The sequence below is a fragment of the Schistocerca cancellata genome, chromosome 2 (genome assembly GCF_023864275.1).
Source record: "Schistocerca cancellata isolate TAMUIC-IGC-003103 chromosome 2, iqSchCanc2.1, whole genome shotgun sequence".
Classification (NCBI taxonomy): Eukaryota; Metazoa; Arthropoda; class Insecta; order Orthoptera; family Acrididae; genus Schistocerca; species Schistocerca cancellata.
The window spans coordinates 635,748,632-635,773,824 of record NC_064627.1 but is presented as its reverse complement, the minus strand read 5'-3'; the positions used below and the strand labels follow the sequence as shown (position 1 = coordinate 635,773,824).

Here is a 25,193-nt window from a genome sequence, read left to right as displayed (position 1 = left end):
TACAGTCTGCGCAGTGGTACTTAAACAAGTGAATACTCCAGCTACAATTCCCGAGATTTGGTAGTATTAACCGATGATGCACCTTTACTAGAGACGGCATATTAAACTTGCAAAACATGCATTTTTGGACGGACAAAAATCCGAATGCAGGGATAATTGGCGGCCGTATCATTGGGTCATATCTACTGCTAAACAGACTAACAGGACCGATCTACATGACATTTATTAGAGATTTTTTGCCTACTCTATCGGATGTAGTGCCACGAGATGTTCGGATGGACATACGACTGCAACGTTCTGATGTCAATGTGTGGGATTATCTCAGCGCCGTACATCGCAATCGATGGATTGGTAGAGGAACCAGTTCTATCGCCAGTAGGTCGCCAGATCTAACACTTCCCGACTATTTTCTGTGGGGTGGTATGGAGAATACAGTGTATGACACACCTGTAGCGTCAGCGGAGCATCTTACTGCTCAATTTCTCGGAGCGATGGAGATAGTTCCAAGGCAAGTGCACGTACTGGCTCATGTGCGTGAGGCTCAGCACCGCCGATGGAGGCTCTGCATTGATGTAGGAGGTACGCAGTTCGAAGCCCATTTGTAACGTAGACAGCGCAATGTGCTACTCACGTTAGCCTAACTGACGTAATTTTGAACACACACTCATCTCAGACTTAGACACTCTCCAGCGACCAAGTCATGCGTTTCCGGTTATGGGTTCCTTCTTGAAAACCGATCATGCGCCTTCCCGCAGAAAATACTAAGAGTTGTCGGTGTTTTTTGGAATACCCGGTAGTTCGCTTATTAAATGTACACACATTAAAAAAGGTTTTGCATTACCCCTCTTCCCAGAACTCCTGAAGATAGATGTTGATTGTGGATATTGTATCACAGACACAGTCCCTTTGACTGTTCAGAGATGTCACTAAACCCGCCCAAAGATGTAAACAACCATGCATGAGCAATGCCTTTCAGTTCCAGTCATTCCACCAGGAAGGAGGTACACGGCTCGTGTTGTCTGTAGTTCAACCATGCCTAGACGGTCAATACCGCGGTTCGATTCCGTCCGCATTGTTACTTTGTGCCACGAAGAGCTCTCAACAAAGGAAGTGTCCAGGCGTCTCGGAGTGAACCAAACCTATGTTGTTCGGACATAGAGGAGATAGAGAGACCGGAACTGTCGATGACATGCCTCGCTCAGGCCACCCAAGAGCTACTACTGCAGTGGATGACCGTTACCTACGGATTATGCCTCGAAGGAACCCCGACAGCAACGCCACCATTTTGAATAATGCTTTTCGTGAAGCCACAGGACGTTGTGTTACCACTCAAACTGTGCGCAATAGGCTGCATGATGCGCAACTTCACTCCCGACGTCAATGGCGAGGTCCCTCTTTGTAACCACGACATCATGCAGCGCGGTACAGATGGGACCAACAACATGCCGAATGGACCCCTCAGGATTGACATCACGTTCTCTTCATCGATGAGTGTCGCATATGCCTTCAACGACACAATCGTCAGAGACGTGTTTGGAGGCAACCCGGTCAGGCTGAACGCCTTAGACACACTGTCCAGCGAGTGCAGCAAGGTGGAGGTCCCTGCTGTTTTGGGGTGGCATTATGTGGGGCCGACGTACGCCGTTGGTAGTCAAGGAAGGTGCCGTAACAGCTGCACGATACGTGAATGCCATCCTCCGGTCGATAGCGCATCCATATTGGCAGCATCGTGCACATCCTGAGGTTCATTGAACCCTCTGCCAGGCACTTTATTGGGAATAGCAAAGTAATCACGTAGATGTAGACTTCCTTCAGGATAACGACATCGCTCGATTAGAGTGGCCAGCATGTTCTCCACACATGAACCATATCGAACATGCCTGGGATAGATTGAAAAGGGCTGTTTATGGACGACATGACCCACCAACCACTCTGAGGGATCTACGACGAATCGCCGTTGAGGAGTGGGACAATCTGGACCAACAGTGCCTTGATGAACTTGTGGATAGTATGCCACAACGAATACAGACTTGCATCAATGGAAGAGGACGTGCTACTGGGTATTAGAGGTACTGGTGTGTACAGCAGTCTGGACCACCACCTCTGAAGGTCTCGCTGTATGGTGGTACAACATTCAATGTGTGGTTTTCATGAGCAATAAAAAGGGTGGTGTGGTGTGCGTACTGTAAGACCTTCGGTACACACACCATCAGATTATTTGACTTGTCGCTCTAATGAAGTAGGCGTGTGTCAGCAATATGTCTCGTGGTCTTATTGTGGCGTGTTTATCTTCTACCGTTAGGTCAGACGATAGAAATGCCACTTGCACGCTTAGAGTAGCAGATTGACGGTGACCATCTTTCAACAGAACTTGATTAATTTTCACACACATTTATTAAAATAATAACAAGCATAAAAATAACTTTGGTTCTGGATGCTATTTATAATTGACAATCTGAAGTTCCTTTGGTCTTGGTACGTTAATCTTATTCTCACATATCTCTGATACTTGACAAAGTGTCCATACATTATCTTCATGGCTATGTACAGGAATATGATAATCTTATTTTTAGGCGCAGGCTGAAACTTGACTGCAGACTAATTCAGACTAACTAATCGGAGGTCTGTACACTCGTTATAATACCTCGCGCGTTCAGGTATCACTGCGCGAGTGTGATCCACGAGGAGAAAAGGTTCTACTTAGCAGAAATCTCATTGGCTGCGTTACATATTAATACGCGGATCGGCGGAAGCAGAATTTGGTCCGTCTCTAAGACAGCGCCATGTCGTAGTGCGGAGACGGACGAGCACTGCGCCTGCACTGTTGTGCTTAGCGGGGCGCGCTCTATTGGGAAAGTTGTGTACGCGCTGACTACGCGGAAATATGTGCACAACAGGTGGAAATGACGTTTATGTTGACCTCTATTGCAGTTTTCAATACAGGTTCCGGAACTCTAGGAGCCGAGTTGATGCAAAACTTTTTTTGATGTGTGTACATTAATAACGATAATGTTAATTCACATTGTCATGATACACTTCTGAACGTAAAAAGCGTTGAATTGTGTGTTTGTCGATTTATTGAAGAGAAGTGTTGACAGATACAATGATTTTATACGGATCATTATTTGTATCGCATACAATACACGAACAGGGGACATATTATGAAGCAAAAATTCCAAGAGATACAATGACAAAGAATTTCCATTATGTCGATTTGTGGCAGCTTTCGGTAAGTACGTAACTAACCTTCGTTAATGCAACGAAAGACAAATGAGTCTAAATAAGACAGCTGTCGGCACTACAAGAATAGAAGGACCGCCTGATTGTCCAGAAGACCAGGAATATTCCCACGCACCATCTTTAACCAGCACAGGTGTCAAAAACAAATCTACCGTCTCCATAAGACTGTGCATTCAAGACAATATAGCGGCGAATTGGTAACAGTAATGACTTAAACAATAATAATCTTCATAATCGATCGCCTGAATGCTAAAAATAGACGAAATCGCAAAACTGACATTGTCCTTTAATTTTTAACCACAGAGTGATTATTTATTGCGTATATCTGCATCTGCGCAGGCTTTTATCCACAAAGTCAATGTTAGTGTTGATACCCGCAACTATGTCTCAGAGTGCAAAAGTACGTCTAGCTGGTTTGAATATTTACGAAGAAACGGTCGCTGCACATCGACGTGTGTGTAAACAGTAATTTCAACATCGTGCTCTATCTGCGGCAATAGTTATACGGTGAACGTTCCAATACAACATATATTTCTTAATTTCCTGAAATGCTCCTGTCTTATCACAAATTTGCGATGCTATTTCTGTGATATTTTAACATACAGCAATGACGAATTAGATTTCGAAACTGGTGACAACCGAAAACGTTGTTATACTAAATTATGATTAGAAATAAATTTGTTTTATGGCAAAATCGCTGCTACCTCGCCGTCATATGGCTAATTGACACAAAGACGACGATAGTGAACGTAGTCATTTTTCGGTATGTAAACGTAGCGGGTTATTAGAATTTTCCACTACCTCAAATAGGTACAGTTGGCTTAAAATCTGGAAGTGCTATATGTAGGAGGGGGGGACAACAAGATGGGAACGTTGTAAGGTACGCTGGAGCGTTCATTGTACAGCCACTTTTTATTTCTGGTGGGGCAAACAGTTTTACGACAGAAGGTACTTGTAGCAGCGAGATGGATAAATATACAAAGAACCAAGTACATCCGAGGTTCCTACGTAGGCCACAGAAGTTTGTTTGTGTGTGTGTGTGTGTGTGTGTGTGTGGGGGGGGGGGGGGCGCTATTACACTCACTAATAAAAAAATGAGAAAAACGGTGAAATGTTTCAGAAATGATTTGTGTAAAAGTAACATATAAAACAGACTAGAGAAACATCTGATGCGCCTTTGAATGTCGCTCTAAATAATGTAAAGAAAATGATGCGCGTCAAATGTTTCTCTAATCTGTTTTATACCTCGCTTTTAGACAAACGATTTCCGAACATTTCATCGTTTTTTCCAAATCTTTTTTATTTTTGAGTATTGTTCAGAAAGCGTAAAGTATGACATATTTAAATACTGATTGGTATTCGATTATTATAAGGAGCGATCAAAAAGTTTCTGAGTTCGTTGCTGCAGCTTATATGCAACCCAGCGCGACTATGGTGGGGGTATATGCGTATAAGCAGGTATAAGGCAAAATACCCTGGGAAACTGCAATAAGAAGCACTACTGCTGCCTCATGCTAACGCACAGCCTCATATCGCAAAAAGCGTAAAGCAGAAGTTATGCCAATTCAAGTGGTCGGCACGCGCAGGCGCCATATAGTCCTGATCACGCCTTCGGACCCTTGAAAAAGAGCTTGAAGGGCGTGCATTTCTGTTGGACGAGGATGTGCAGCAGTCAGTTATGGACTTCTTTACGCAGCAGGACACGGTGCTTTACCAGAAGGATATCTTCCACCGTGTGAGTCAGTGGGACGATTACATCAATGCTCACGGCTATTTTGCCTGATTGGCATAACGATTCTGGACTGTGCGGCCTTCGAACGGGAGCTTTCAGATCACCCCTCAAATTAAGATTTATATATATCGAAAATGTTTAATGTATGCTGTAATTTTATATTTTCTTAATTTTTTCAACAAGTAACTAAGAATCCCTCAATTTCTACACCAGTGGAACTTTTGTAGCGCAAAATATCTAGGACTGGATGGGACGAACTTTTTCACACTTCGTTTACATAGCTAGCAACAATTTTTCGTGAAATGTTTCAATCTTCTCTCAAAACATTAATTAAGTTTTTCATAATTATCCTTGTCAATCGGCAAAGGCACAATCCCCGGTCGAAATACAATCGCGCACAATATGTCAAGACAAACAATTCCTTAGTAATATGAGCAGCGTAGTGTGTTTTGGTCCTAAGTCGTACACGAAGAAATTAGTTGATCCAGATGGTAAAGCACAGAATGGAAGAACGTCGGATTGATTTTATGAAACGAATAGCATCTGTGGTGAACAATGAAGACTTACGGAATGCACTGACAAGTGAAATGAATAGGTAGATAGTATTCATTATAAAATTTACCAGTTCGTCTCTGTGCTGATTTTATCTTACCGTCTATTTAATCCTACAAAAGCAACTGACATTTATGATTCGTTTCTCATAGTATCGTATAAAAGTAATGTAAATGTATCGCTATTAGTACACTTTGTGAGCTGTCGCTACAGTTTTCTCGCGAAACAAATTTATGTCAGTCCAACAACAGTTCTAATTAACATTTTGCAAAGAAAAATCTTTTACATTTGAGGTAACTCAAGAGTATCATTCTAATTCATGATGTAAATATCAGAAAATAAGTCTTACGTCTAACCGTCGGTGAAGACACTTCACTACAGCTGCACCAAGGGTCACTCACCTGAAAGAATAAGAAACGGAATTAATTGAACTGGATATGTGAATTGTAAACTATAGTTATTAAACACAAGATTTTATAGTGTCTTTACATTTCCGGATAAAGACCCTGAAAAAAAATTGTACCATGAGCTGATCTGACAGCAGAAAAATCACACGATATAGTGTTTACCAGGTTTAAAATTTAGCTGCAGTGTATAAATTGATTAAACAGTAAACAAAAGTGATAAATGGGTCAAATGGTTCTGAGCACCGTGGGACTTAACATCTATGGTCATCACTCCCCTAGAACTTAGAACTACTTAAACCTAACTAACCTAAGGACATCACACAACACCCAGTCATCACGAGGCAGAGAAAATCCCTGACCCCGCCGGGAATCGAACCCGGGAACCCCGGGCGTGGGAAGCGAGAACGCTACCACACGACCACGAGATGCGGACAACAAAAGTGATAGTTGAGAGCTGAATGTTAATGAACTCTTCCAGTAGTTGTAGAAAGTTTAAAAATTAAACCACAGGTGGCCAAATACTCAGGAAATATAGTCAATCTACAAAAGACACCGCATACAAATCGCTCGTGCTATCCATCCAAGAATGTTGCTCTAGTGTGGGGGACCTGTACCAAATAATCACAGTTTTGTTTGGCCGATGGGAGAGAGTAGAGAAGAGGCCGAAAGAACTGAACTGACGGTTGCGTGAAGATAGACTATTCCGTGAAAACCTACTTTGAAAGTTTCGTACAACTTTAAGTAATGAATCTAGAAATATTCTACAACGCTCTTCATATCGCGGCCACAGAGATCACGAAGACAATATTAGACTTTTACTGCGCGCACACAGACACTTAAGCAATCATTCTTCCCACGCCCTTGCGTAAATGAAAGGGGAAAAGCCCTAATAAGTGCTACGATGTACAGTACCGTCTATCATGCACTTCACAGCGCTTTGTACAGTATCGATGTTTGAAGTGATGTTTCAAGTATTTTGTGAAAATTTTATGACCATTATCGATTAGAATGAGAGTTTACTGTAACGAACCACGTTGTAGTGACTCATTTGTCTGTAAGTGAAAGTAGGAACAGGGTACAGAATTGGATATCAAAGAAACTGCGCGCTGTCGTTGATACACAAAGTGACAGTCTGGGAACGCTACCGGCTCTCAAATGGCTCTGATCACTATGGGACTTAACATCTATGGTCATCAGTCCCCTAGAACTTAGAACTACTTAAACCTAACTAACCTAAGGACAGCACACAACACCCAGCCGTCACGAGGCAGAGAAAATCCCAGCTCCGCCGGGAATCGAACCCGGGAACCCGGGCGTGGGAAGCGAGAACGCTACCGCACGACCACGAGATGCGGGCTGAACGCTACCGAGCACGTTGATTTTCAAACGAGACTTTTGGATTGCATTCTTCATGCTAATGGATTATTCTGTAGCTTGTTTCACATTTAAAGATTAAAAACAAACACACTGCATTTAGTCCCACTAATGTTTACTATTAGCCGATTTTCAGCTTGTTAGGCTACTGACTACCGTCGGCGAAACAACTGTCTCAGCATACTTGTACGTGAACGTGTTAAATCATTGGTCAACTTACACTTCATGGCAGTGTAAGAAGTATTCAGTCTGAAATAAGTCCTCCACCACTCTCTTTCAAATATCGGTAAGTACGAGCGCGAATATCATTTTTTGCATAAGTCTATCAGCTTGCCACACAAATCACGTTCGATTTATTCAAATGTGTGTGAAATCTTATGGGACTTAACTGCTAAGGTCACCAGTCCCTAAGCTTACACACTACTTAACCCAAATTGTCCTAAGGAGGACTTGAACCTCCGCCGGTTCGATTTATTCTTGTGCGCTATAGTCACGGACACTACACAAGAAAAAGTCAGAAGTGATCGCTTTTTCACGCTTTCGCTGTTCAGGTTATCAATTTATAAATAAAAATTTTTCAGGTATAAAAAAGGACGTATTAACAAACTGGAGAAATATAATAAGTGATGTCCTTCCAGTGCATTATTGCGTTAAACAAACTAAATTATTACATATTACATTTCCTTCAATTTCTCGCATGTAAAGTGAGACGAACGAATTCGTCTTATTTGTGCATTTTACTGGTTGTTGAAATCCATGGCTGTGGAATATATTTTTTAAAATTAATGTATTTTATAATAATTCTTCTCCTCCTTTTTCTTTTTCCCGTTTTTTCCAAGGAGTCAGAATTTTTGTATGGGTAGAGGCAACATTAGAGACAGCTGACGACATGAGGTCACGCCCGGTCCTGAGCTTCGGTAGCTCAGATGGTAGAGCACTTGCCCGCGAAAGGCAAAGGTCCCGAGTTCGAGTCTCGGTCGGTGCACACAGTTTTAATCTGCCAGGAAGTTTCATATCAGCGCACACTCCGCTGCAGAGTGAAAATCTCATTCTGGCATTTTCGTTAATCCTGGGCAGGCCTGCCGTCCCGAATCTTGCGTTAACGCAGTCGGCTATTCGGGCAGGTACCAGCCGAACGAATCCACTTTTGAGAGGCTTTTTTTACGCGCGCCGTTGCTAGATTTCAAACTTGGTCGAATCGGTTCAAATTTTGTAAGAAGGTAGACCAAAACATGTAATTAAGGGGCGTCTTGCTGTTTTGTGAAAGCATTATACGTTGCCACGATAAAAGAAACATGGTTGAAAGAAAATAAAAGAAACCTACACCGGATCAGTCGTCACCCGAGGCAAGAAAAATCTCCATCTGTTGCCAAATTGTGGCAATTTAATGTCAAAATCATGGAAAAGTAGAAGTTGGGAAGCAGTATGGGAAATTTCCTGTCATAGCACAAATAAGGCGAGTATGTGCTGGGCAGAGTTAGGGATGTAAAGACGGGAATTAGCTTTTCGACTTACTTGGCATCTTCAAAGACATTTAATTAAAAAACCCTTGACATATCTGCGCTTTTTCACTCTCTTAGCTGCGTGTTAGGACACCTGTATCTTACAATTTATGGGCTAAAGTCGCGTATCCTGTGCCCAAAATCTAGAAGATTCGCCAGGCATAGCAAAGAATACATATAATCATATGGCTCTAAAGCATTTATGTTAGAGTTAAAAAGTTTTTATGGGATGATAAAATTTGTGGGGATGGATTAAAAGCATGAATACGTCGAGTATGTTTGGATTTAAATGTCTTTAAAGCTGACAGGTAAGCCGCAAAGCTAGTTCCCTCCTTTTGCATCCCTAACTGTGCCCAAGACATATTTACGTCTACTAGTACGTCTCTCCGCTTTCCAAACGTCAAGTCCCGGTACACGGTTTTAATTCACTAAGCCGCGCACAGTCTGCTACAGAGTGGAAGACTGATTCAGGGAACATTAAGATGTCCGGCTCATTCGAAATATCTAATGTGTTAAACACTCTGCCACCTCCCTCCGTATATCGAATCAGTAACAGCAGGTAACAAGACGCACCACAGTCCGAAGAGTGTGCAATGCTTCAGAAGTTTCCGTTCACGGTGGAAACGGTACACTGATCGCGTACGGTAAGACCTCAGGAGTTCATCAACTGGCTCGGCTTGCTGTGACCAGTGCGGAGTGCTTGCGTAACGAGACGCCAGAGAGGCGACTGCCCGCTGCCGGCGTGCGCCGACGACCACCCGTACCGCGCCAGCCAGCCGCGTTTCATATTCATGGGGCGTCAAGTCCGGCCCGGACGAATGCGGCCTCGTATAAATTTATCGGAACGTAAACGCGTTATTAATGGCTGCGTAGCGGAACCCTGCACCGCCGTGTCACCTCTTGTCGGCTCGCTCGGTGAGTGAGCGGCTCGCAGTTGATCCAACTCGGCAACGCACATTCTGACCGCAGTCGTAAAAGAGACTGGGTGTCTCTCTTGAGGACGTAAAGCAGCAGAAGCATATATCATATATCCGGCTAAGATGTGAAGCTGGAGAGGACCCAGTTCTCTTTCTGTCAATATTGCGGGGCTATAATAACGGATAGTAAAAAATAAATGGGGCACTGTAAACCCGCTGCTTCTCAGCTGTTAGTGAAAGTACTGCACGAGTGACAGCACATCTCAATTCGACAAATCGTTTCTCCCTCAGGCACGGAAAGGGGAGTATCGGTCGTTACTGCTAAATTGATAACCAGGCGTTTCTTAACACAAACCAGTTACGGGATTACGAGCTGTTTTCGCCGCACGCGCAACCACCGCTATGGCTACTCGGTCTCGGCGCTTCGGGTTTACCACGATATTCAGCGCATCGTAGAAAGTATTGACTCCATCCCGTAAAATTTACTCTTTTCGACAAGTGACTAGAAATAATATTTTTCAAATAAAATCTGCTGCACCTAGTGCTTCTCAAAATTCTATATCCATGCCATCAGCGGTCAACCAGTAATGAAACGGGAACAAAAATTACAAATTTATTCATGTTTAAAAAAAATTATACTTACACTGCATTGCCGATTTTGATTTTGTGAATCGTTACATGCTCTACATCGAATTTCCTCTCCAGGTTTCGCCCAGACCTTATTCAATTCCTGGCCTTATTCAAACGTGTAGATGCAGTCCACTTCCGCTGTATCAAACAAGACGCTCAAAAATATTGTACACAAATTTTTGTTCCGTGGACTGCGCTGTTTTGTGCATTTTTATCACCCATTGTGCATACTGCCTCCGATATGTAGTTTGGAGATACCGTTACGATTCCCAACAAAGAAATGCGAGAAATTTCTGGAGAACTTAAAGCGACGAATTTTCCCTCACTTTTACGTTCACACACCCTCGTTCTCCAGCACATTTATGATTATTGTTAATAACTGAGTGGCGTAACTCACACCACTACATCACTTTTCCTTGAGCCACTATGGTAGGCGCATATTGTTAGACAGCACTGGTACTGAATTTCATTATTGTATTTTGAGCGTAAAGATTTAATCAGTAATCTCATTTCACAATTGGTATCCTTTGATGTTACACAGTCTCTTCTGCAGCGAGTAAACAATAAACTGATGGCAATAAGTAGGCTACATTCCCAACAAACCAGGTAACTTAGCTATGCATACGCAAACGAATCAGCACAGTCAGTCGCTTTTCATATCTGATAGGTCGACCACCACCACCACCACCACCACCACCACCACCACCCACGAAACATGACGCAACTCGTATTTATGAGATTCATGTAGAGGAAGCAGAAAGCATTACAGAGAAGTTTCTCACATGTGACGTGCTGAGTGATTAAGTACAGTTTAATTCTTACAAAAAAGTCAACAACAGCAGCCGGACACGATTAATAGACTGACCAGTCACATTAATGTGACTATCAAAAGCGCGAAGAACCGTATTCTGCAGAGCTGACCATTGTGAGACGACCACGGAGAGTATCAGTGATGTTCTGAAAGTGATGTGGAGCCATGCCGAATCCAGTGCGTTGGCCAGCTGCGCTAGAGTTACCGGGTGAGGTGTTCTCTTAGACTCTCGATTGGGGTTAAATCAGGGGAGTTTGATGGCCACGGAAGTACGGTACAATCGTCCTGGTGCTACAAATTTAAAGAAAACAGACCTCGCTCGTAATTTTTAACGAATTAACCGGGTTGCAACACTGCTAGGAGTGTCTTCCTCAGAATTTAAATCAAAGAATGGTCTATAACATGGTCACTGAATTATGACTAAAAACGTATGTGACCATGTTATAGACCATGCTTTGATTTAAATTCTGAGGAAGACACTCCTGGCAGTGATGAAACCCGGTTAATTCGTTAAAAATTAGTGACCGAGGGCTGTTTTCTTTTCATTTGTAACTATTCACGGTCTCTGAACGTGCAGCCATGTACAAAATTTTGCGTCCTGGTGCTCTTCGAAACACGAACGTACACTGTGAGCTGTGTGGCACTTTTCATTGTTCTGTTAATAGATGCCATCGTGCCGAGGAAAAACAAACTGCTTTAGGGGTGGACATTCTAGGGTAGAGGCTGTGCCTTCCAGGATGACATCAACCAGGTAATTTGTGGCAAGTAGAATGTGTAACCTATAGGGGTCGGCGCGAATCAGGACGACATTCAATGCAGAAATATAGAAAACAATTGATTAGCACATATAGCAACATGTAATGAACGCCGAATATGAGTATAAAGGGTACCTACTTCCAAAACTTTGCAGAGAAATCCTAATTTTTTCAGGGTAAAGATTATGAAAATAATATATGATTCATTATAAGCTGATAATTTGCAAAGCCTTAATAAATCTGTTTTTAGAGTAAAGTTACATCGGAATGGAAAAAAATATCTGAGCGAGATCCGATCCAGGGACCTCACACTTACTAATCTAAGTGCTTTCTCGTTTGTTTGCGGAGTCCTTGAATACCGGCGACCATACAACAAGCCTACAATTTTCAAACTTGAGTTTATATTTTCAGGCATCCACCGACTTCGTCCTCTTTGCTCGGTTGGAGGAACCATTGCGTGATGGGCGTTTTTAAAATGATGCTGAGATGATTTTCGAAGTGTAATGTTTCCTGAACAGCAAAAATGCAGGCTTCTGCAATCAGCGTCACCCATCGTTGTGTCGCGTTGAAGAATGAAAGACGATTAACAGCAAATTTTATGAAAACAACTAGAATTTTTTGAGGTAATCAAACATCATGACCGTCCCTCGTACAGAAAAATGTAAACAGAATAGATACTTTACAAAGCACTGGCAGAAACAAAAGATAGATGACACACTGTAAATGAAAGTAGAAAATCCATACAATGCAGCGCATAACATATTTCCGAACAGCTCTTATCACTAGCGGTCGGTGTAGTTTCAACAAAATGTTGAGTACTGCTGCCAGATGATAGGAAAATTTCACTGCTCTTGGGAAGCTTGGCGCCTTTCTACTTATCGGCGAAGAAGTACCGCCATTTCTTTTCAGCACTTGACGTCGATGTCTCGCGATGAAAAGAAGTAAGTGTTGTAAATGTCAAGAGCACGGCACTGCTTCACCTTTACTACCATATTAACATTGTACAATAGGTCGGAAACCGTTCTCTGGCTGTAAACTTCGCCTTTTCAGCCGTCAAGTTCTGTCTGAGTTTTCCTGTAGTTTCACTGCATGGTTTAGCACCGTCAGGAGGAGGCCTCTCCCTTTGAAGAGCTGTCAAATGACATTGTACCTCGTCATTCCGTTCAAAAAACCAAGTTCCTCAGTATCTATCCTGATAGATGAAACCGTTGGCGATGTTATCAATAAAAGAAAATAGATATTTTGGGAGGGGGGGGGCGCAATATAACTCGTCGGAAACAGCGCTTTGATGTCTTAGATTGACCTTGACATATAGCAGCCCGGCAAGAAAAGTGGCAGGCCAATAGATAGCAATTTTTAGCTATGTCACTGAAAAATACGGTTGAAGTGTCACAGTGTTTCTTGAAAACATTACATATCTATCTCACAATTCGTCCACTTCAGTGCAGTCGATTCAGTTTTCTTGTAGGCTGCTTTATGATTCGCCACGGCAATAAAGTGTCGCTTCAGCGTTGCTATTAGTACGACTAGGTGTGCATGGGTCACTCAACAAGGGCAGCACATTATGAGTTGTGGCACTCTTCACGAATGAGGGGAGTTGAATGTAACTTTTGATATAAATGACTATTACGATGTCTATGCTTATACAGTGTCTGTTGAAACATCCCCTTAGAAAAATTAATGAATTACTGTGCTGATAAACCTCTTACGTTATTTGATTTTCAAACAGCTGAGCAGAACTGAACGTAGTCAGGCATTTCTCTCTTTACTTATTCTGATCAACACTAAACTGACACACAATATTTTTAGCGCAACGCAATCTTAGTTTCAATAATCCCCACAAAAGAATGGCCCTGACTAACAATGACCTATACCTTTCATAAATCACTTACCTCACAAAAATCTTCGTTACTCGAACTACTGCAATACAGCGAGCGCCAACACTGCCAGCTAAATAAAAGATTCTAACTACAGAAGACACTAACCACTGATAGGCATAGTTAGCAAATGAAAGATTTTGATAGAGAACAAACAATGTATTTACCTTAATAATATTCAAAAGTCATTATATATATATATATATATATATATATATATATATATATATATATATATATATATATATATATATATATAATTAGTTCATGATATCCAGTATTACAAATTTACTCTTTCTGACGGTCACACGTCCAGATCGTCCGCTCTCAAAATTCTGCCATCTCTCTCTCCCCACATCCACCACTGCTGGCGGCTCACCTCCAACTGCGCAACGCTACGCGCTGTTCACATCCAACATTCCCAACACTACAATAGCAAAATTCCCAACAATGCAAACCAGCCACAGACTGCACACAGCACAGTCAGTGATTTTCTTACAGAGCCCTACGTGGTGTTACCAACATAAAAACCTAAACAGCCTACTTACACTGTATCTTACATTACAACATGTCTGAAGGAACACACACTGTTTTGACCATTAAAGCTGTTGTAAATATTACGTAATTTCATGTGTTACAGCATACAAGAAAAACGTAGAACTTTCTGCTATAAAGTAAGTTGGTATTGTATACCTTTTCTCGGTGAAAAATATTCCTACGTTATATAAGCCTCTCCGTGATTGTATGTTTTCGAAAACTGTTTCTTAAATTGTACCTAACTGATGTTCCTTGTTAAACTGTGTCAATTTTCATATTTTATAATTTTGCATTTTCTTTCTCCAATAAAACGTTTTCAATCCGTTTTTTTTTTTTTAATTCTAAGTTAAGTACTAACTTTGCCTGATGGAGGTTCAAATGCCGTATTTTATTATAATAACGAAAATATTTTTATATTATTTGGGGGTGGAAAAGTGGCAAAAGTAGTTCATGAGAGATGATAACGTAAATAAACACTTTTTAAAATAGCAAGACATGTGACAGAACTGAAACACCGGATTAATAATTGGCTGATAACACCTCACATTCGACAAGAACAGAACTGCGTGTCCATATTACTGATGTACTGAATATAATGGAATTTACTACCAAAAATACTTAACATTTAAAGGAAGCTCATACTATTTCAATATAAGTTTTATACAATTCTGTAAGTGATGTTACACAGGTATTGCTTTTTTAAGCTATCTTGCCAGAGTGCAGTATTACGGGTGACAGAGAGTAATTTGTTGCTTGGAAGATATGAGGCTTGATTTACTGCAAGTACTGAAATATTTTAGCAAGTGAATAGCTGGGACTAGTAAACTGACAGGTCGCAAAAAACCACTTTATCCATCAGAGAGAAATTTATTTTAAAAGGTACTCGATGTTGAGACTGTGTATTTCCTTAACATATGAAGTCTTAGGAGCACAAAGGAATGCGAGCACATCAACAGTATAGATTCAGAATCAGAAATCTACGAATTTAACTCGAGATTTCAAATCACATCTTTGCGCAGACTTTCAACCTACTCTGGTCGTTTTGTTTCAACATAAATTAAATTAAGCACAGTCTGAACTCAGATAGTACCAGGAAAGAGAGAAAAACGTTTCAGTTGACAACTTCTCAATAACATTTATATGTCCAATTAGAATAAGAAATGAGCCACTATAAAAACGCCGTGTAATAAATGGGCAATGGTACAGAATGTGTAAATAAAATTTAAAGAACAATGGCAGCCGCGCGGGATTAGCCGAGCGGTCTGGGGCGCTGCAGTCGTGGACTGTGCGGCTGATCCCGTCGGAGGTTCGAGTCCTCCCTCGGGTATGGGTGTACGTGTTTGTCCTTAGGATAATTTAGGTTAAGTAATGAGTAAGCTTAGGGACTGATGACCTTAGCAGTTAAGTACCATAAGATTTCACACACATTTGAACATTTTTGAACAATGGCAACCTGGCTTCAACAACAAGCAGTACAGTTAATTACGCAAAGCCAGCACAAATAATACTGATAAACAACAAATCAAGCTCCAGCTCGATAGTCAGGAATAACTGCACATAGACAGACAGAAACCTTTAGCAGTGTCCGTAGCTACATTTTAAAATGAGATTAATGAGGGTAGTTCCACAAAAGAATGTATGAATAAAATATGAACGAGAACGTCCAAATGGCTTCAACGAAAACAGCAGACACTAAAATTACATTGGAATTTATCATGAATACACTATACATTAAGCAACCAATTCAAATAATATTCATAAATCATCGACATGATTCAAAACTGACGCAGAAAAATAACTGTTAGATAAAGAAATTTACCAACGCTGGTTCAACAGGAAAATTGTTAAAGTAACACCGGTGTAGTATGAAGCACTCTACAGCACAGAGGATAGCTCTGAATAGCAGTTCGAACAGTCAATATATTAATGTGTCCACCAAACAAGTGCGTAAGTCTTACTTTGCCCCTGACTTCTGTAGGTACCAACTAATACGCCTTCTCCCACCAAAACCGAGCGGCGTTTTCTCAGGCATATAAATTGAGACTCGCTCTACATGGTATTCAATTTCGGCAGTTTCTCATAGCGTCCATGTCCCACATAACTGCCCACGCTTGTCCTTGGATGCCCATCTTCCGGTGATAGGTCTCGATGATTGAGTGCGAGCTCATGTTGATCGCCGTTAAGTCGGTGCGAGAGCTGGGTTATATCGCACCTCCGATTTCATATCTAAACAGCGCACGAATCAGTTACGGTTTTTGATCCCAGAAACAACATACCAAATTAGCTTTCCTTTCTTTATGATTCCAACACACCTTGTTGGAAAAAAAGTGCCCTGGGATCGTTAAATAAAAATAAGTAATTACACATAGTTTTTGCACTCCATTTGAAACAAAAATGACCTTTTTCCATGCTTCTGAATGTCTAATGTCAGTGCTCCTCTGGCTTTGCTAATTTTCGTCCCCTGTGAAGCGAGTCGCTTGGGGGCGTACCGTGGTTTTTGAATTTCATAGCGAAAGACGTTTGAATGCTACGACTCTTCACAAATATTGTTAACTAGTAGATAAATGGTAACTTCTATGATTCACAGGTTGTAGAGCACGGCATCTGACGCAGGAGGCAAAGCTGCAGTTTGGAGCCGTGGCACACTGCATTCCAAAAGTACCAATACCTTCACGTCTTCTGACACTGGGTGTCTCATATAATATGACTTGGTCACGACAAGTACGGACAAGTACGGAAAGCGCTCGTTTTGCCCAAAACACCTGCTACTGACACTTGGGTGACGTCAGGGTGTATAGCGTTTGAAAAAATCAGATTCACGAGCCGCAAACGGCAACAATTGTTCAGACCAGAAACAAACTTCTAATTTTTCGCAGGTTTATACAGGGTGTTACAAAAAGATACGGCCAACCTTTCAGGAAACAAACATTCCTCACACACAAATAAAGAAAAGATGTTATGTGGACATGTGTCCGGAAACGCTTAATTTCCATGTTAGAGCTCATTTTAGTTTGTTCTTCCACCTACGCTCAATGGAGCACGTTATCATGATTTCATACGGGATACTCTACCTGTGCTGCTAGAACATGTGCCTTTACGAATAGGACACAACATGTGGTTCATGCACGATGGAGCTCATGCACATTTCAGTCGAAGTGTTCGTACGCTTCTCAACAACAGATTCGGTGACCGATGGATTGGTAGAGGCGGACGAATTCCATGGCCTTCACGCTCTCCTGACCTCAACCCTCTTGACTTTCATTTATGGGCGCATTTGAAAGCTCTTGTCTACGCAACCCCGGTACCAAATGTAGAGACTCTTCGTGCTCGTATTGTGGACGGCTGTGATACAATACGCCATTCTCCAGGGCTGCATCAGCACATCAGGGATTCCATGCGACGGAGGGTGGAGGCATGTATCCTCGCTAACGGAGGACATTTTGAACATTTCCCGTAACAAAGTGTTTGAAGTCACGCTGGTACGTTCTGTTGCTGTGTGTTTACATTTCATGATTGATGTGATTTGAAGAGAAGTAATAAAATGAGCTCTAACATGGAAAGTAAGCGTTTCCAGACACATGTCCACATAACATATTTTCTTTGTGTGTGAGGAATGATTACTGAAAGTTTGGCCGTACCTTTTTGTAACACCCTCTATACGTGATGGATAACAAATAACACGAAATAGTACTTTAAAGTTACATGCATAGCGTACGGGGACCCTGAAATGAAATTCGGCCATTAAAATAGCCACTGTTGGGTAGCATCATTATTTGCTAAACTGTGACTGCTGTTTGTAGCAGAGGCAGCTGTTAGCGTCCCACTTAGCAGGTTACAATTCTCCGGGATACCTTGAGCTGTGTTTTCTCTAGTGTTCCACAGCTGTGTGGATCATCCGCACAGCGATCACGGCGACTGAGGTATTACACAAAGGTCCAGATAGTTTAAGACCCAAGGACAACAAAAATCACGGGAACGTGAACCATTGTATTATAAAGGACGTGGCAGATGGGAGCCAGTGAACATGGAACCGTTGGTCGGCATAACAACGATACCAGAAGCCTGAACACTCATTGCATATACAATAACCGCAATCGTAGCACATCTTAAATAAACAATAATTGGTGACCTTTTAACGAACAGAGTAAAAGGTATCATCTCCAGGAAATCTACTCACAGATAAATTGCATCATCATCTGGACGAACTTTACAGTTAATATGTCAAAAATCCGTCTCATTTGCGAAATGTCTTTACCCAGGTTTCAGCTAGAGTAATCTAGCCTTCTTCAGAAGCATAAAATAAACTAATACATGCCAGAATAAGGCACGGTCGAACATAAAAAGCTAAAGTACCAGGGTACCACGTCAAGCTACGTTACTTAGCTGAGCAACAGCCCCTGGCCCACTACTTTAGCTTTTTATTTTTGACCGTGCCTTATTCTGGCATGTACTAGTTGACTTCATGCTTCTGAAGAAGGTTAGATGACTATCTGAAACTCGGGTAAAGAGCAGTAACAACTGAGGCGAATTTGACATATTAATTTATCACAGTTGCTGACAGGGCTGCAACATGTTAAAAAGTAAACAACTAAGTTTTACCATCTAAAGTTAAAGCCATACGATATATGATCATCAACGAAAGACTATGCAACATTCACCTCAACACCTCTTTCACATGTGAAACATTTGATCTCGTTGATACGTTAACTCAAAGATTCACCTGTGGAACCGCATCTGAGATCCGGAGACTTGCGATCATAGACTGCTCAACCCAAAAGCTCACGGACGTAACGGAAGTTGTAAGACCGCAAATGATACTCGTACTATACCCACAATCCATAAACGACGTAGCGATGTGGACGACCGTACACACAGCTACTTCCGTAATTCACAATCGATCATCCGTTTTCAATGATTATTACTCATACATACAATTACAACATCAAAAAAATTAGATTCCAGAAGAACTATTCAGAATTATTTGCAACTGGCTGAACACAATGATGGCACCACGATCACGAGGAGGAGGAGGAGGAGGAGGAGGAGGAGTAGAAGCTTTAAAAATGTTCTGTTCAAACTGATGTGTCCCGAAGTCACGAGTTTTTCCATTCACATTACGGAAAGAACTCTAGATACAAGACAAAATTTGTTTTATACTTCCAAATGAAATTTTTTGTTGTAGTTCCGTTAAGCAGAAGTCATTAATAAATTGCTAAAAAAAAGGGATGGGGACGAGGAAAAGCCATTTGTGGACACGAGTTTGTGAGTGAACGTAATGGATTCGTTACCAAACTGATCAGAAGTTCTTACCGTATGGATTAACAGCCCTTACCAATAACAAAAGTGGTTCAAATGGCTCTGAGCATATGGGACTTAACTGCTGTGGTCATCAGTCCCCTAGAACTTAGATTTACTTAAACCTAACTAACCTAAGGACATCACACATATCCATGCCCGAAGCAGGATTCGAACCTGCGACCGTAGCGGTCGCGCGGTTCCAGACTGTAGCGCCTAGAACCGCTTGGTCACTTCGGCCGGCTTACCAATAAACACCATAGCGCTCTACACTATAGCACTCTCTCCCGCCATCTATTGTTTCGACAGTGGTTACAGGTGGTTAGTTTTACATTTCTTCTGGAGGAGCGCTCAATACTCATCGGAGCCAGGCTGCTTCTCAGAAGAAAGAACCAGCACAGTCTCAGTATTTCCGAATAAGTTCGAATTACACACGTCAGTGCCACAAATATAGGTGTAACCAAGAACAAATGTCATGTTCATATTTTTTGGAAGAATCCTAAAGAATATAATCGTAGGCTTCCGTCGTTTTCACACTCAATAAAATTTTTCCGACGTTTTGGCCACTGTTGCAATCCTCGGAATGTTCTTGAACAGTGGGAAGCAAGAAGGTACTTAAAACATCAATGCTCGAAACACCCTACTGTCAGCAAAATAGACTGATGAAGCCCATTTTAACAGTGGCTGAAACGTCGGAGAATTTTACGTACTGACGTTGCTGTTACAAACGCTGAAGAAGTTTATTGACTGAATGCTAGAGAAATTAAAGTGAGGTGAAACAAAGACTTCACTTGCAAAATCTTTGTAAGGAGTATTATTCTACGGTCTGAGACTCTTATCAAGATGGATTAACGAGCGAGATAGAGAACATTCAACGGAAAGATACGGACTTTCTTCGTGATTTCGTTTAGTCACTGAGAGGGTGTCATTGAAACGGTGAACCACCTGTAGTGCTATGCAAGACAGGCGTTATACATCCCGTAGAGAGTTACTCATGGAATCCGCAGAACCCACGTTCCAGAACTAATCGAGGGCAACACTTCTCGTACTTTCTGCAACATGTACACTATGTGATCAAAAGTATCCGGACACCTGGCTGAAAATTACATCAAGTTCGTGACGCACTCCATCGGTAACGCTGGAATTCAGTATGGTGTTGGCCCACCCTTAGCCATGATGGCAGCATCCACTTTCGCAGGCATTCGTTCACTCAGGTGCTGGAAGGTTTACTGGGGAATGGCAGCCCATTTTTCACGGAGTACTGCATTGAGGAGAGATATATATGTCGCTCGGTGAGGCCTGGCACGAAGTAGGCGTTACAAAACGTTCCAAAGTAGTTGTATAGGATTCAGGTCAGGACTCTTAGTGCAGGCCAGTCCATTACAGGGATGTTACTGTCGTGTAACCACTGCCCCACAGGCTGTGCTTTTTGAACTGGTGCTCGATCGTGTTGAAAGATGCAATCTCCATCCTCAAATTGCTCTTCAACACTGTGAAGAAAGAAGATGCTTAAAACGTCAGTGTAGTCCTCTGCTGTGATAGTGCCACGCAAAACAACAACGGTTACAAGCCCCCTTCATAAAAAAACATGACCACACCATAACACCACCGCCTCCAAATGCTACTGTTGGCATTACACACGCTGCAGATGACGTTCACCGGGCATTCGCCATACTCCCACCCTGCCATCGGATCGCTACATTGTGTACCGTGATTCGTCACTCCACACAACGTATTTCCACTGTTCAATCGTCCACTGTTTACGCTTCTTACACCAAGCGAGGCGTCGTTTGGCATTTATCGATGTGACATGTGGCTTATGAGCAGCCGCTCAACCATGAAATCCAAGTTTTATCCCCTCCCGCCTAGCTGCCATAGTGCTTGCAGTGAATCCTGATGCAGTTTGGAATTCCTATGTGATGGTCTGGATAGATGTCTGCCTATTACGCATTACGACCCTCTTCAACTGTCTGCGGTCCCTGTCAGTCAACAGACGAGGTCGGCTGTATGCTTTTGGGCTGCAAGTGTCCCTTCACGTTTCCACTGAATATCACATCGGAAACAGTGGACCTAGGGATGTTTAGGAGTGTGGAAATCTCGCATATAGACGTATGACACAAGTGACACCCAATCACCTGACCAAGTCCGTGAGTTCAGCGGAGCGGCCCATTCTGCTCTCTCACGTTGTCTAATGATTACTGAGGTCGCTGATATGGAGTACCTGGTAGTAGGTGGCAGCGCAACGCACCTAATATGAAAAACGTATGTTTTTGGAGGTGTCCGGATACTTTTCATCACATAGTGTACCTCGCTTAATGACCATGAACGTAACATTAGACAACTCGGGGCGTAGCTAATGGCGTTCCTTTCCCTTCACCGCACGCCGTACGCTGGCTAGCGGGACACCTATGAAAATTCCTTGGCACTGCTGCAGACGCTATCCATTGAAGTAAAACACCCGACAGTTATGTGACTGCACAGTAGACAGATTGTTCCTTATACATACTGCTTGATAAAGAAGTGAAGCACCCAAGTTATGGTCGGCTGTCAGTGTAACATCGTACACGCACACACAATCGATGGATGTGTAAACGACCAGCGTCGCCATACTCTCTGACAGGTAGGACGGCCATGAGTGATTTAGCGTTGTTCGTGTTCAGTGTCGTTATCACGCCTGGTAGAGTATATAATGGGAGTGGACAGCGTCAGATGTTACGTGATCACTGTGAAGTACGCGGAAGTGTCTTGTATGAGCGTCATCAGCCGCTCAGAGAATTTGAAAGTTTCTCCACCGTAGATCACCATTAGGCCGATTTGTTGAATGGGGCAGATCTCTAGGGCATTCGGATGTGACAGAGGCGTGATGTTGGAGAGCATGGGAACGTGAGGAAAAGTATACTCGTCGTCAAGGTTTCAGTCGACCACGTCTGACCACCACCAGGGCGGACAGCCGTGTTCTGCTCTCTTCACATCTGCGCTTCCCATCCGAGAACAATTAACTGATTGCCTGCAACATCGGTCTGAGACTAGCAGAAGCCGGCCTAGGAAATTACCGACCCATGCGTGGGCTGCCTTTAATATCACAACCAAAACGACTGCGTTCGGAGTGGTGTCGTAACTGAGAAGCACAGACTGCTGATAAATGGCGCAACCACACCAATCCTGGTGACCATCGTCGACCAATATGGCGGCAATCTGGGAGAGTTCCCATCCTTTCAGTGTTTTCGACAGGCTCAGCGATGTTAGTCCATGAGTCAAGATATGGGGGGGGGGGGCATCAAGTATGATTTCAGGTCACGGCTGGTAGGGACTGAGAGAACTTTGACGACACGACTGTACGTCACGAAAATCCTGCGTCCTCCTGTGCTCTCTCATAAGACTGTATCGTGGTACCATTTTTGAACAAGACAATGCTCTTCCACACATGGCCCATGTGCCTATGAGCTGTCTACGTGGTGCAGAGACTCCTGTGTCCAGTTAGATCCCCAGATCTGTTCCCCACAGAGCATACGTGCGACAAGATCGGACGTAAACTCCCCTCCAGTGCCTATATCCAGGATATCAAGGATCATTAATAACACTTCTGGAACAGCTGCTCCAGGAGAGTATACATCGGCTTTAGTACAGCCAGTCAGTGTGTGCACGCACGCCAGGGGCCAACGTCATACTGCTAAGTGGGCTCACACTGCCGAGGTCTTTGCAATCCATTTTTGTAATCACTAAAATAATTTCACATACCCACCCAATCAGTGTAGTTATATTTCGTTTGCTCCTCCATTTCCGGGTGCCTCACTCTGTTCTTTTTTAGGGCAATGTATTTTAACGCCGAGAGTAATCCCACTGCAGCGTCACCACTGATACACGATCGTGTCCAATGGAGACTGCGGCTTCTCGTTCCGCACTATTGCTGCTCGCGTTTGATAGGATCTCATGACTGTCACGCATATAAGGAAGCTGGAGAGCCATACTCGACGCCACACAGGCCCTTAACAACTCCGCCCACACGACAGGACTGACTCATTGTCAACCTGACGATGCAGGCTCGTACACTCAGTTCAAGTAACTTGGGTCAAGAAATCAGCTTGAATACGGTAAGACCAATATCCACACTGTCAATGCGATGACGTAGGAGAACCAAGGACTGCCAGCATTGCCATTATCCTTGTTGCTTACCTCTGTGCGGTTGCAGAAAGAGTCGTGCTAATAGTGGAGAGCCGAACGCCAGCAATGGATACGTGGGTGACACGATCTCGTTTATTCAGGTGAGTGCTGGTTCTGCATAGAACACTGCAGTGAACACAGCCTTGTATGGAAGCTCCGAGGAGAATGAATAAGGCCAGATTCCATTCATCATATTGAAACGGGACCAGCACCTGGCTTGATGGTACTGGGTTCCATTTGGTATACAACACGATTACCACCGACAGATGTGGCGCAGTGGTTAGCACACTGGCCTCGCATTCCGGAGGACAATAGTTCAAACCCGTGTCCGGCCAATTTGATTTGTTTTATGTTTTCCGTGATTACTCTAAATCGCTTCAGGTAAATTCCGGAACTGTTCCTGTGAAAGGGCACCGCGGAATTCCTTTCCCACCCTTCACTAATCCGTTGGAGCCGATGACCTCGCTGTTTGTGCGGCATCGTCGAATCAATCAATCAATCAATCAATCAACAAGGCAACCAACCAAGTCACCTCTGGTTAACATACCCGTTAACTAAGAAAGAAGGCAAAACAATTCCGAAGTGTTAAGGCCAGTGGCTGTGTTAAGGCCAGTGGCTGTGTTCTGTCTTCGATATCTTCCTGAGCTTAGCTTTTAACAAGCTAATGCAAAACTGCACGTTGTCCGTGCTATTCTGGCCAGTACCGCTATAGAGGATGTTAGGCTGTTACCCTGGTCAGCACATTCTCTTGATCTCTCACACTGACTGAGATCATCTAGTGCTAGGTTGCAGCCAACCACTCGCCAGTCACTATGATTTGTGAACCCTGGCATAGTATTTAGGCAGCAAGAAATGGCGTAATCGTATCTGCCATCCACGCTCATTTGGACTAAATCACTCCATTTCCCCAGAGTTAATATTCCCACGTAGCGAAGCACTCGGAAGAACGTCCCGTTGTAGTGTTCCCAAATCACAAGGGGAAACTTCAGTGAGAATAATTAGTTTGAGAGTCACATATGATGCCGCGTTGTGGAAACTACTGGTTGAGGGGGCTTGTCATAAAAAGCAGGAAATTCTGGGCCAAGTTACGGTCTGGCACAAATTTTCAACTGTCACAGCATACACTGGCGGAAAAAATCTGAACACAAAAAATAATTAAAGCAGAATAATGAAACTTCAGGAGTACATTTATCTAAGTAACATATTTGAGAGACTGATGTTGGAAGATTACACGTTAATGTAAGCGCGAGATAAACCAATGCTAATGTGAAATCCTAGTTCATTAATGACTGGTGTAACCGCCAGAATGTTGAATGAGGGCATCACTGTGTTGTATAGGTGCTAGATGGCCGTTAATGGGATAGAGTTCCGTGCCCGTTGCAGTTGGTCGGTCAATACGCGCA

The 25,193-nt window shown here is 42.8% G+C and overlaps 1 protein-coding gene and 1 non-coding gene across 5 annotated transcripts in view; one reads left to right on the top strand and one right to left on the bottom strand.

The window, feature by feature from the left end:
* The window catches only part of LOC126162305 (pleckstrin homology-like domain family B member 1), a 1,095,423-nt gene that overhangs the window by 360,542 nt on the left and 709,688 nt on the right, over positions 1-25,193 (bottom strand). The gene's annotated exons all lie outside the window — the stretch shown is intronic.
* Trnas-cga (transfer RNA serine (anticodon CGA)) lies at positions 8,217-8,290 on the top strand. Its single transcript has one exon. It is a non-coding gene; the product is annotated as a tRNA-Ser (tRNA).